General features: G+C 42.1%; 1 pseudogene; it reads right to left on the reverse strand.

The window, feature by feature from the left end:
* Nucleotides 1–12,852: 12,852 nt before the first annotated feature.
* LOC101051533 (heat shock protein HSP 90-beta pseudogene) lies at nucleotides 12,853–13,858 on the reverse strand (annotated as a pseudogene).
* Between the last annotated feature and the right edge of the window lie 105 nt (nucleotides 13,859–13,963).

The raw sequence follows: 13,963 nt of genomic DNA on the forward strand, positions 1-13,963 counted from the left end.
TTCTGATAATTCACGACAAAGCTTCCCTTGGGAAATGCTGTTGAATTTTCTGGAAAGCTGGCATGGCTGGACTCTCCAGAAAGTCACAAGGATGTCACCTGCAGGTGATGCTGCTGAGCTCATGGGGAAGCCAGCTGGGGCACCTATGGAAGAGGTTGTCACTGAGCCCGCCACAGCTGGGGCACCTGCAAAGCTTGCCATGAAGCTGCCCATAGGGGTGCCATTGAAACTCACTGGATATCCCACATGCCCAGCCCACTGCCACAGGAACAAGGAGAAGCAAAGCATACCAGCACTAGAAAGAGAAGCCCTGCCCTTCTCTCAAGTCACCCCAGCAGCTTCTACCAACAAAGCTTAGCATCACACCAGTGGGCAAGGGGGAAATATCCCAGCATCACAATCTGGGTAACAAAGTGTGGATTTGGAGCTGAGGGTCAAGAGATTGATATTAACAGCTGTTCTTTAACTAAGAAAAGAGTTTATGTTCAAATAAGTTTGAAAAACCCTACTAACACACCACCCTCTTGATATACATTATTAGCAGTGTTTTTGGGAACGAACCTTATTTAACTCTGCTCAATGTAGCATTTCCAAAACTCACTTGATCACAGAACTCTGTTCCTCCTGATCATTAATACCCACAGAATGCTCTCTGGGAAACTGCTCCAAGTGTGGTGTGGTGAAACTGGCATGCAATAACCAGAACAGGAAAGAAGCCACGGCGGTTGGAGAGCAGCTTGCGTGCCTTCACTGAATCACATGGAGCCGTCTGCTGCTGAAGGGATTCCTCTGGAACAGAATGCACACAAATGGAGTCATCTGGCCGGGCTCCCTCATGGCGTTCCATCATTTTATTTACTGCACACAAACCATAAGCTCTGCAGACACTGTGGAAATACAGTTTATTTAGGTAACTAAAAATATCCCCCAAATGGCATTTGGCCATTGCTGCACTTCCCAACTCCTCTGGCTTGCCCAGGCCCTGCTCTAAAAATTACCCTTTGCTGATCCAAGGAAAAGAAGATGGGATTTAACAACCAGAATTGATGGTATTGAGGTCAGGAGGCTGGGGACTCCATAATCCTGCCTAGCTACTCAGCCCATTTTCCCTTTTAGAGATTCCTAAGGGAATCAGACACACAAAAAAAATCACAAATGAGAATCAAAACAGTGTTTTATTATCTGCCCAATGGAAACAGCAAAATGCAGCTAAGAAAAGAGCGAGTGTGGGGAGAGAGCCGCTCCATCATTCAGTCATAGGTTCAAAACCCAGTTCATTTCATCTCTGGACAGCTAGCCTCCAGATCCAACTGCTTATGCCCAAAATAACATGTCTACAACATTACTTATCACTTTAGGGCTTATAACAGAAAAACAATGCGAATAATCTAAGTATTCATCAAAAGGGGACTGGTTGAATAAGCCATGGTACATCATGCAAAGAAAAACGATGGACGGGGCATGGTGGCTCACACATATAATCCCAACATTTGGGAAGGCCAAGGTGGGCAAATTGCTTGAGCGCAGGAGTTCAAGACCAGCCTGGGTAACATAGCGAGACCCTGTCTCTCCAAAAAATATAGAAATTACCCAGGCACAGTGACTTGCACCTATAGTCCCAGCTACTTGGGGGTGCCGAGGTAGGAGGCTCACTTCAGCCAGCGAGGTCAAGGATGCAGTGAGCCATGTTTGCACCACTGCACTCCAACCTCCAACCTAAGTGACAAAGCAAGACCCTGTCTCAAAAAAAAAAAAAAAAAGAAAGAAAGAAAACGAAAGAAAGAATAGGAAAGAAAAGAAAAAACAATGAAAACTATGCAGCTATAAAAAGAGAATGAGGGAGATGTCCACTTAATGCTACAGAGAGAATTCCAGGGAACAATGTTAGGTGGAAAAAACAAGGTGAACAGCATGGTATATCATATACACTTGTTACTCTTGTGTGTAAGAAGGGGGAAAATTAGGAACTGTATTCATACTTGCATGTATTTGGCAATAATTCTTTCTAAACCTGATAAAAGGGGTTAAATAGGAGGCAAGAAAGAACCAAACAGAGGCAAATGAGAAAGCTTATCAGTCTGTATTTTTAAAACATTTTTTTAGTTTTTGAACTATGTCAATGTGTTATTACCAATTTGAAATTTTAAAATCTCCCCTCCCCACCAAAAAAAACCACCAGTCTGCCACTTGTTAGGTATATGGTCCTAGCCAAGTCATTAACCTCTGATCTTAGGTTCCTGAATATGTAAATTATCATCAATGATATGTATCTTGCAGAGTTGTTGTGAGTGTCCAATGTTACACTGTCAGTGAAAATGCTCTACAATAGTGGATTCTTTATTGAACTCCCAAAACCTGCACCCATAGTTTTGTTAATTGGCAGTAATCTTCAAGGACAATGACGTACATGGAGGCTCACAGTGTAATTGTTCATTTTCTTTTTGTGCATATATTTTGGAGCATGAACACATGCCTCTCTAAATCAAGTTCCTTCATTAACAGATGATCAATTAAAGCAGCGTCTTTCTGTACTTAAAAAAAAAGTGCATTTCCAAAACATATACTCCACATTCCCATGATCCTCTCCATTAACATTATACTTAATTTTTTCAATGTGATCTATTAGAAATATTATGTTCTAAGCCCTAATAAGTTACTGGCGCTTTGGTACAATTATTATTTACTAATGAGGATTCAAATATACAAAATATTTATTAACAAAATACTTATATTTTCTCATATTCTAAATGGAAAACTATTATTACAGAAAGGTACACACCCTACTTGTGTCCTTATAGAATTGTTCAACTGTTAGAAAAGAACTGACACATTTCTCAGGTAGGGGAACAAAATAATTGGAAGACAAGAATCAGAGATGAAGTTTATTTGACCATTTCAGTCCACTCTCTACTCAAGAAGAGAAGGCAGAGAAGGAAAGGGCAGGGTAGGGTGAATGCTTAGCTACATAATATCACAAACCAAAATATAACAAATGTGATAGGCTCTCCATCTTCTTTCTTGCTAACTCCCAGTGGACGCAGTTGTGAATTTGGCAGTGTCCCATCTGACTCGCGACATAAGAAAGTTTCTCATTGACTTAAGAAAACTGCCATATGAATTTCATATCAATCTGCAAAGTGCATTAAAATAAATATGTCTACAGTCTTATTTGAACACTAAATATAATGGATATTGAGCACATGCTTCAATGACTGTTATCTGTAAAAAATGGCAACCTTGGAATAAGGTTTCATGGTAATTTTTTTTTTAAATATCCACAAAATTTTTGATACACCTCCCTTCAAGAATTAAAGCCCAACTCTCTTCTTTAGTGTGGGATGGACTTGGTGACTCAACTCTACAAATAGAATGTGGTGGAAGTGACTGTGGGTGGTGAGATTGGTGATTAGGTCATAAAAAGGTACCATGGCTTCCATCTTGGTTGCACCACCTCTATCCCTCTCTTGGATCACTTGCTCTGGGGGAAGCCCTCTGCCATATTGTGAGCTGGCCTATGGAGGGGAACACATGGTAAGAAGCTGAGGGTAGGCCTCCACCCAATAGTCATGAGGATCTAATGCCTCCTGACAAGAGCCATGTGAGTGTACCATCTTGGAAGCAAATTCTCCAGAACCAGCCAAGCTTTCAGGTGACTTCAGCCCCAGCCAACAGGTTGGCTGCAACCTCATGAGAGACCTGGAGCCAGAACCATCAACCAAACCACTCCCAGATTCCCAAACCTCAAAAACTATGAAATTAATAAATTTTTGTTGTTGTAAGCCACAAATTTGGGGGTAATTTATTTCACAGCAATAGATAACTAATACAGATTCTCTAAATGTAATTCCGAGTAAATGATTGTGAACTGCAATTCCATTCCATTTCTCCACCAAAAAATCTAAAACAGCCTAAAAAAATTCAAGATTGTGGTATCTGGTGAAACCAGAATTAAGATGTCCAGCCAGGCGAAGTGGCTCACACATGTAATCCCAGCACTTTGGGAGGCCAAGGCAGAAGGATTGCTTGAGTCCAGGAGTTCAAGACCAGCCTGGACAACATAGGGAAACCCCCGTCTCTACAAAAAAAAATTAAAAACTAGCTTGGCATGGTGGTGTATGCCTGTAGTCCTATCCACTCAGGAGACTGAGGCAGGAAGATGGCTTAAGCCCAAGAGGTTGAGGCTGCAGTGAGCACTGACGGCTCTACTGCCCGCCATCCTAGGTGACAGAGTAAGACTCTGTGTCAGAAAAGAAAAAAAAAATCTCCAAATTCCCTCATATCACAACTATACTCCTTGCATTTGTTCTCTCATTTATTCATTCAACAAATATTATCAAGCACTTATTCAGTGCCAGGCAAGGTTCTAGACCAGGCGTCCCCAAACTACGGCCCGCGGGCTGCATGCGGCCCCCTGAGGCCATTTATCCGGCCCCTCGCCGCACTTCAGGAAGGGGCACCTCTTTCATTGGTGGTCAGTGAGAGGAGCACAGTATGTGGCGGCCCTCCAACGGTCTGAGGGACAGTAAACTGGCCCCCTGTGTAAAAAGTTTGGGGACGCCTGTTTTAGACCCTGAGATATAGCAGCAAGTGAAACAAACCAAAATCTCTGCCCTCCTGAGACTTACGTACTAGTGAAAAAGAAATAATCAACAATACACAGTATGCTAGTTAGTAATAAGAGCTAAGGGGCTCAAATAGTGCAATGATTCAGGTCAATCAAACTTCATTTCTGGCTCTCAAGATAACTCAGGGCAGTTTCCCTCCTTGTAGTGATTCAGAGACAGGCTCCTTCTATCTCATGGCTCCACCTTCCCAGGGCCTCAGAATCCTCTGAAGATAGTCAGTAGATGAGGAAAGTGAGGGAGGAGAAGGCACACTTGCTTCTCAGTCACCTCCAACCAAAAGTGATACACAACACTTCCTCACAGGCCATGGCAATAAACGGTTATGTAGCCCTGCTGCCATGTAAAGCAATCTGGGGAATGTAGCCCCAACTATAGTGCTATGCTAGAAAGGAGGGCAGAATGTTTGGTAGGCAGCCATTTTTCTCTGCTACAGTCTCATTGATCTATTCCAGCCCTGCCTGTTTTACCTCCTGGCCCAGACTTAACCCCAGGCACAGTCACACTAAGGGGAACAAATGCCTCCCATCTTGATACCTATAATCTCATTGCAAAAAATTCAATCCTTTTTGTGAGTAATTTCCTTGTTGTTGTTTTTTTTAATCACCTGTAGGGGCGACATATGGAGTTCTCAATTCTCAGAGAAGTTTATGAGATTTAATTTTTCATTTCTTGAGATAAGAAATCACCAGCTTGGCCGGGCACGGTGGCTCAAGCCTGTAATCCCAGCACTTTGGGAGGCCGAGGCGGGTGGATCACAAGGTCAAGAGATCGTGACCATCCCGGTCAACATGGTGAAACCCCATCTCTACTAAAAATACAAAAAAATAGCTGGGCATGGTGGCGCGTGCCTATAATCCTAGCTACTCAGGAGGCTGAGGCAGGAGAATTGCCTGAACTCAGGAGGTGGAGGTTGCGGTGAGCCAAGATCGTGCCATTGCACTCGAGCCTGGGTAACAAGAGTGAAACTCTGTCTCAAAAAAAAAAAAGAAATCACCAGCTTACCTGGTAACTCAATGAGCTTTAATTGGCGACTAGAAGAGAGGCAGGCGGAGTGGTTATGTGCTGATAGCCACTCATAGCTTTGCTACGGGTGAGTGTTTGGGGTCTCCATCACAAACTTTAAATTACTCCAGGCATCATCTTAACTACTTATCCACAGCCATTCTCCCAAGTCAAAGGAACACATTACAAATGTATATTCACTGCACATGGTCCTTCTCCAAGAGAAAAGAACAGCCCCCAGTTAATTGTACAAGCAGCTAAATGTCAGGAGTAATCACTGAGATGAGGGTGGCTCATCAAAGCAAGTCAGGAAAGAGGAGTCTATTTAACAGCTAAATGGGGTTCTGAAAGGCAGACCCTGAAAAGAGCGATTTCTGGGCTGATTTCACTTTAATGCAAAGATCCACTCTTTGCTCTTACTCTCTATGATTATTTTATACAAATTGCATTACATCAATCCCTTGGGAAATACAGGTGTAAGCTGCATTTCCATTTCCTAGGATTGAAAATGACTTCGGAGGGGTTGAATTGGAATTTTTAAAATCTTCTTTAAACATTCATATGTTCTGGAGGCAATACATGCGAATGCAGAGACACATTGCCTTGGTTGACAGTTTCAGAGTCTATAACATCAACCTGTAACCTTATATGCTAAAGAAATCTGTTCACCCAAGAAAGTTTAGCAATTTTCCCTTGGAAAGGCAAATCATCAGCATATTTCTATAAAAGTGAATTAATTTTATGCCACAAGGAAAAAATACCACCCTGGGTTTTTAATTAGTGATCACATCTGTTCCAATTCTGTCCTTTAAAACTGAACGTGTAGTGTCAGTACACAATGTAACGGTCACTTTATCTCAGGAGAGTTAAGGTGGTCCTGGTGTCTCTGTGACGTTAGAACTCAGCACTGCAAGAACAGTACTCTCATTCCAATCCTGCTCTTTAAAGCCACAGACAGAAACATCTTTAAAGGAGTGTATTCATTTCCAAGGTCTGCAAAAAAAAAAAAAAGTACCACAAACTTGCTGTATTTAAGCAACAGAAATTTATTCTCTCCCAGTTCTGCATGTCAGAAGTCCAAAATCAAGGGATTATCAGAGCCATGCTCCCTCCCAAGTCTTTAGGGAAGATCCTTCGTTGCCTCTTCCAGCTTCTGGTCACCCCAGGCATTCCTTGGCTTGTGTCAGCATCACTCCAGTCTCTGCTCTTCCAGTCTCTGCTCTTCATTTTTTTTTTTTTTTTTTTTTTTTAGGATGGAGTCTTGCTCTGTCTCCCAGGTTGGAGTGAAGTGGCACAATCTTGGCTCACTGTGACCTCCACCTCCCAGGTTCAAGCAGTTCTGCCTCAGCCTCCCGAGTAGCTGGGATTACAGGAGCCCACCACCACACCCAGCTAATTTTTGTATTTTTCTCTTCTTATAAAGGTATCAGTCACATTGAATTAGGGCTCACACTAATGACCCATTTTAACTTGATTACATCTGCAAAGACCCTTTGTCCAAAAAAAGGCATAGACACAGGTACTAGGGTTTAGGACTTTAACCTATCTTTTGGGAGGACCCAATTCAAACCCATTATAGAAGGTAGCCCAGATAAGGGATTCAAAACATTATTACAAAGATCATAAAGCCTGCAAAGCTACTACAACAGCTTTGCAAAGTAACATTTGCAGACCCTGGAGCAAGCATATGAATGGAGTCTCACATACCATAGTCTAAAGATACAGAACTTATGAATCAAGCTACACTAATAGCTTGGCATACCTTCCCACCCAGCACCCCACAGCCTAGGGACCACCATTCCCTTGGATAGGCTAAAGAAACCCAAGTTTCCCCAAGGTCAGCCTTGTCTTCGAGTCTAAATACTAGAAAGGATTTCATGGGACAGGGCAACGTGGAAGCTAGACCCAAGTCCAGGATGCCTAGGCAGTGTCTGGGTGACTAGATCTGCCCCCAAATTGACCAAGTCAAGCTTCCCAAGGAGCCAGGAAAGATACTTTCACAACTCAATATTTCCGGGCAGTTCTAAGCATTTTCCAAAACACCACCACCCAAGCAGAGGGAGAGGAGGGAACACAATTATTTGGAGCACCCCGTCTGCCTAATCACCCATATTGGGTGATTTAGAACAGCCAACTTAATGTGTTTTTTTCTTAATTTTAATGTTAATTTTTTTTTTTAGAGATGGAGTCTCACTCTGCCACCCAGGCTGGAGTGCAATGGCGTGATCATAAATCACTGCAGCCTTGAATTCCTGGGCTCAAGGGAATAGCTAGGACTGCAGGTGTACTCCACTGTGCCAGGCTAGAATGGCCATCTTCAAATGAAAACAGCCACTCTTCCTCTGGTTTCCTGGGGCAGAAGTGTTCCCCCAACCTTCCATCATGCATGTGTGCGTGTGCATGCACACACACACACACACACGCACACACACACACTCTCTCTCTCTCTCTCTCTCTCTCTCTCTTACAAGTTCTCAGTCTAGAATCCTCTGGCCTGGAGGAACTAGGAGAGTGCATCTCTCTCCCATAATTCTCAGTAATTTAACTAGTTATCACACTTACAAAAACTTCTTTAAAAACTTCAAAAATTCATCAAACTTTTAAAACATTTCCAGTTTTATGAGTTCAAAAAAATTTCAAAAGTCATTGTCTTTCATTACACATGGTGTATGAGGTCTTCTAAGATGTGGGGCCCAGGGCAGGGACCTCTGCTGTCCTCGTCTGAGGGCAGCACTGCTAACTAGTTGTGATGCAGCTGTTCAAAAGAACTCTGGTTCCTTTGCAAGTCCCAAGGGAACATACAATTCCCTCAATGCCCCAACCCTGGGCAAAAGTCAGCCCAAATCATCCTATCACTAGGGGCCAGAATTGGTTACTGAGGCAAGTGTGATCCCACCAACTGAACTGCTGGGGGCAGATCGTGCCTGGTTCTTCAGAATCCCTGCAAGCAAGCTACCTGTTCCGCTTGATTCCTGGGCAGGACAACCTAGGTTGAAATGCTTTAGTGGAACCCCGAAGAAGCTGTGTGGGGTTCTGAGGTCCTGATGTAAGAAAGAGTCCCAGGCTTGCAGTGAAAAGAGATCAGATCCTATGTTTCCTCATTTCCTTGAGTAGCCATATGAACTTGGGCATGGCATTTATACTCTCTAAGCCTCGACTTTCCCCTGTAAAATGGGAATAATAAATCATAATATCTCTCCAGCATATGTCATAAAGGGTTGCTTTCAGGATCAGACATGCAAGAGTAAGCTGGAAATTTGAGGCTTATTAGATAAGAACTATTTCTTCTGCTCTTGCACCATACACTAGGTTTGTTGGGTCATGACATCTTGCAGCTGTCATTAAGGAGCTATAATTTCCACTAATGAGTCAGAGTCCTAGAATGATTTACCCTCCAGGCCTAATAAGTTCAAGCTTAGATGATGATGATGACGATAACAATATAATATAATCAATATTTTATGTAAATACCAAAATAATACTAACAAAACAAGGGAAGTTTTTTGGGTTTTGGGGTTTTTTTTTTTTTTTGAGATGTAGCCTTGCTCTGTCACCCAGGCTGGAATACAGTGGCACGAACATGGCTCACTACACCCTCGACCTCCTGGGCTCCAGTGATCCTCCTGCCTCAGCCTCCAGAGTAGCTGAGACTACAGGCATGCATCACCATGCCTGGCTAATTTTTTTTTTTTTTTTTTTTTGTAGAGATGGGGTCTTAAAACTGTTGCCCAGGCTGGCCTTGAACACCTGGCCTCAAGTGAGCCTCCCCCAGCCCCAGCCTCCCAAAGCGCTGGGATTACAAGCGTGTGCCACCGTGCCCAACCCAAGAGCAGGTTCTGTTTGATGAAGTGGGTAATGGTTTATGTGATATAAAGGGAGAGGTGCTGGGAAAATCCCCAATATAAACATAATACCTCATCTGTGCTGTTGTCTATAATTCAATTATCAAAGTATTTTTTTCCTTTGGGTTGAGTCATGCCCACTTCTCATGTCCCACTTGAAAAACCATAAACTTATTAACATGTCAGTACAAATGTGCTTATCAGACAGTATACCTTCCAGAGAGGTGACAAGCCCAAAAGACCCCCGTGCCCAGGAAGGGGTGGGAGTTATGGGAGAAGAAATGAGTTAGGGAGCAGAAAGCAGGATCAGGGGCTGGTTAAAAGACAGAGCAAAAGAAAACTAAAAGACCCCTCAAAGGCAATTTCTACTAACCTCATACTTCGCAGCCTCACAACCTGGCCCAGTCTCAGGACAAATGGATTATCTATACAAATACACTTATACAATTATATACATAAATTGTGTGTGTGTGTGTGTGTGTGTGTGTGTGTGTGTACTTTTTTCCCAGCACACTGATGTTAAGGGAGAAATGAAAAATATGACATAAGTAGATAAGGCCTAAAAAGTAAGCATAACCAGTGAGCTATATAGACAGGATTTTCAGGAAGCTAATCATATCTCACAAAGAAATTGAGATGCCCTCTTGATCTTTATCTGAAAAGAAAGTCTTTCCAGTTATAATAAATTTACAATTTAGAAGAGCTCAAAAAGTCCTCCAGCTTTGTTAGTGAAAAGCAACCTATCTTTAAGTGCCCCAGGTCATGTCCTCTTTTCTCATCTCAAATTACTCTGGGACAATCAGAAAGAAAGTGATCTACATCTGATTACTTTTCTGAAAAAAGAAAAATATCAAAGCTTCCTGCCAGGAGTTTTTTTTACACTGTAGTTCCTCCTAGACACGGAAAATGGGGAGAAAGTTGCTGCCATTTAACAGACATTAATTTTGACCGGCCATGAATGAAACTTCTGCTGCTCCTGAAAATTATGTGTAGCTTGCCATGCCCTCAGACATGTGATTGGAGTCAATTTCCCACCTGTTCATGACTTTTGCCATGTGCTTTTGCCATGGCAAAAATCACTAAAGCATCTCACTAAAGCAGCAGTCTATCTTTGCCCCTTCAGTCTGAGCCCCACCTGTAAGGGCCTGAGAGTAAATATTTGAGGCCTTGCCAGCAAGATTGTCTCGTTGCAACTACTTGTAGCACAAAAGTGGCTATAGAAAATATTTGTATAAACAGGCATGAATGTATTCCAATGAAACTTTATTTACAAGAGCAGATGGCTCACCAGATTTGGTCCACAGCCATAGTTTGCCTACTTCTAGCCTAGACAAACTGTTACCATAGCAATAATAGGTAATGATCATATTGACAAGAACTTACTTGTGTCATTGTGATGTAATGTTCCCCTCACCCAGCAAGCTCTGCTCACCTGTGCTGGTTGTCAATATCCTTTATGTTTATGTCTTAGCCTCCTCTTCCAATAAGCCTGAAACTGCTTACCTTAGAAGAATGTTCTAATCACCTACTCATCCTTCTCCTTCATCATGCAAAGAGCACCTAAGAGCAAGGCTATGTCTTAATCACTTTTATATACCCAGAGCCTTGTAGAGAACCTAGACCATAGAAGATGCTCAATAAGTGAATGTAAAGTGAACAATTCAAGGAAATGCAATCAATTCAAGAGAATGAGAAGACAAGCCATAAACTAGGAGAAAATGTTTTCAAAAGACAGATCTGATAAAGAACTATAATCCAAAATACACAAAGCACTCTTAAAACCCAGCAATATGGAAAATGAACAATACAGTTTTAAAAATGGGCAAAAGATCTGAACAGACATCTCACCAAAGAAGGTAGAGTTTCGGCAAATAAACATATGGTTTATAAAGAGATGGCAAATAAACATAAGAAGAGATGCTCCATATCATCCGTCATCAAGAAAATGTAAATTAAAACAACAATGAAATAGCACTTACATACCTATAAGAATGGTGAAAATCCAAAACACTGATAACACTAAATGGTGGCAAGAATACAGAGCAACAAGAGCTCTCATTCATTACTAGTGTGACTACTATATGGTACAGTTACCTTGGAAGACAGTTCAGCAGTTTCTTGCAAAACTAAACATACTCTTACCATACAATCCAGCAATCATGCTCTTCAGTATTTACCCAAACAAATGGAAAATTTATGTGTATACAAAAACCTACATACAGATGTTTATAGCAGCTTTTTTCATAATCGCCAAAACTTGGAAGCAACCAAGATGTCCTTCAGTAGCTGAATAAATGGTGATATGTCCAGACAATGAAATATTTTTTAATGCTAAAAAGAAATGAACTATCAAGCTATGAAAATACAGGAAAGAACCTTAAATGCATATTACTAAGTGAAGGAAGACAATCTGAAAAGTCTACATACTGTATGGTTTTAACTATATAACATTTTGGAAAAGGTAAAACTATGGAGATGGTAAAAAGATCAGTCGTCTCCAGGGGTTGGGGAGGGGGAGGGATGAATAGGCAAAGCACAGAGTATTTATAGGGCTGTGAAAGTATTCTGTGTGATACTGTAATGGTGGATCTATATCATTATACATTTGTCCAAACCCATACAATGGGCACCACTAAAAGCGAACTCTGATGCAAACTATACTTTGGGTGATAATGACATGCCAATGTAGGTTCATCAATTGTAACAAATGCACCACTGTGGTGTGGGATGTTGGTAATGGAGGAGGCCAGATGTGGTGCAAGGGAAGGGGGCATATGAAATTCTAAAATTTCTGCTTAATTTTGCTGTAAAATGAAAATTGCTCTAAAGATAGTCTATTTTTTAAAATGCACATGCAATCACATACGCAAGTCTTTACTCAGCCTCTTCTATGGCCCATCTTCTCAGGAGACACTGAAAGCTAGTTACTTGATTAGACAATGGGTCCTTAGATGTGACAAGGTCTAAGCACAACCAAAAGCACAAGTAACAAAAGAAAAAAACAGATAAATTGGACTTCATCAAAATTTAAAATGCTTGTGCTACAAATGCTACCATCAAGAAAATCAAACAACAACCCACTGAACAGGTGAGTGTTTTTTTTCCCACATAAAAAAGGCATAACTTTATTTGGCATACTTTCATTTCGGAACAAAATAAACAAAAAAGCACAACACACGACATCCAATATCCTGTTATAAAGGTAGAAAGAGAATGGGGTGTAAGGCTCTTGTTTCCTGCCTTAGACATGGACAGGAGAGAAAAACACTAGGCAGCAGCAGAGGGAGCCAGGTGCGATAAGGCCACTCAAGATTGTGGGACAGAGCCACTCAAGGAACCATGGGGACACTACACAAGGGCACAAGGTTTCCAAATATAAACTGCTAGTCTACTTCTTCCACGCGACATCCATTCTCCTTCCTCTCAAGCAGGGGATCTCATCAGAAACAATAGCACTGGATTTCTCTGCTGTCACTTCATCTTCCTCAGTACCTAGACCTGGCTTGATCATGCATAGGTGCAGTTGGAGTGGGTCTGGGGATTCTCAAGGGAAAAGCCAGAAAAGAACAGAGCCGTTTCAAACAACAGCAGCACCAGGTCCTTGACAGCTTTGCCGTTCTTGTCTGTCTCAGCCTTCTGCTGCAGTATCTCCACAATGGGGTGGTCAGGTTGATCTCCAGGTACTTTTTGGCCACCATTGTAGCCCATTAGAGAGTTGTCTCCAAGTGCCTGGCCTTTCATGATTCACTCTGTATTGGCTGTCCAGCTGTAGGTGCTGGTCACAATGCAGCAGGGTGAAGACACAAGCCTATTGGAGGTTGTCACCTTCTCAACATTCTTATCTAAGATTTCATTCATGAGCTTGCAGAGGTCCTCAAACTTTGTCTTGCTCTCCTCCATTTTCTTCTTCTTCTCTCATCCTCATGTAGTTCCAGACCCTACTTGGTAATGGAGACCAGGCTTTTCTTATCAAACTCCTTGAGCAGCTGCACGTAGTACTCATCAGTGGGCTTGGTCTAGTACACCACCTCAAAGCCCCGCGTTGAGAGGTGTCTACCTGCTCTCACCACTGATGTAATAGATAGACTTCTGTGCGTTCTTCGCATGAGAGACATACTCTGATGGAGACATCATCTCATCTTCAGGCTGGGAGGTGTGATAGCACAGCAGCTCAGACAGACCTCCCTGGTTAATGGAGTCCTCATAGATCCCAAGCTTCAGATCGTTAGAGAATGCTTCACAGAATTTATTGTAATTCTCATTGACTTCTGCCAGCTCAGAGAAGGGCTCAAGCCACTTCTTAACAACGTTTTTGTGAATGGCTTTCAAGATTTCACTCTGCTGGAGCACTTCTCAGGAGATGCTCATGGTCAGATCCTCAGAGTCAAATAGTTCAAGTAATTAAATAGGGAAAGAGATTGACAGCAAAACTGACTATTAAAAGAGAGTTTGTTCAATTCACAATTGCAGATATGTAACCAACCTAAGTGCCCA

This window comes from Saimiri boliviensis, chromosome X, assembly GCF_048565385.1.
Source record: "Saimiri boliviensis isolate mSaiBol1 chromosome X, mSaiBol1.pri, whole genome shotgun sequence".
Taxonomy (NCBI): Eukaryota; Metazoa; Chordata; class Mammalia; order Primates; family Cebidae; genus Saimiri; species Saimiri boliviensis.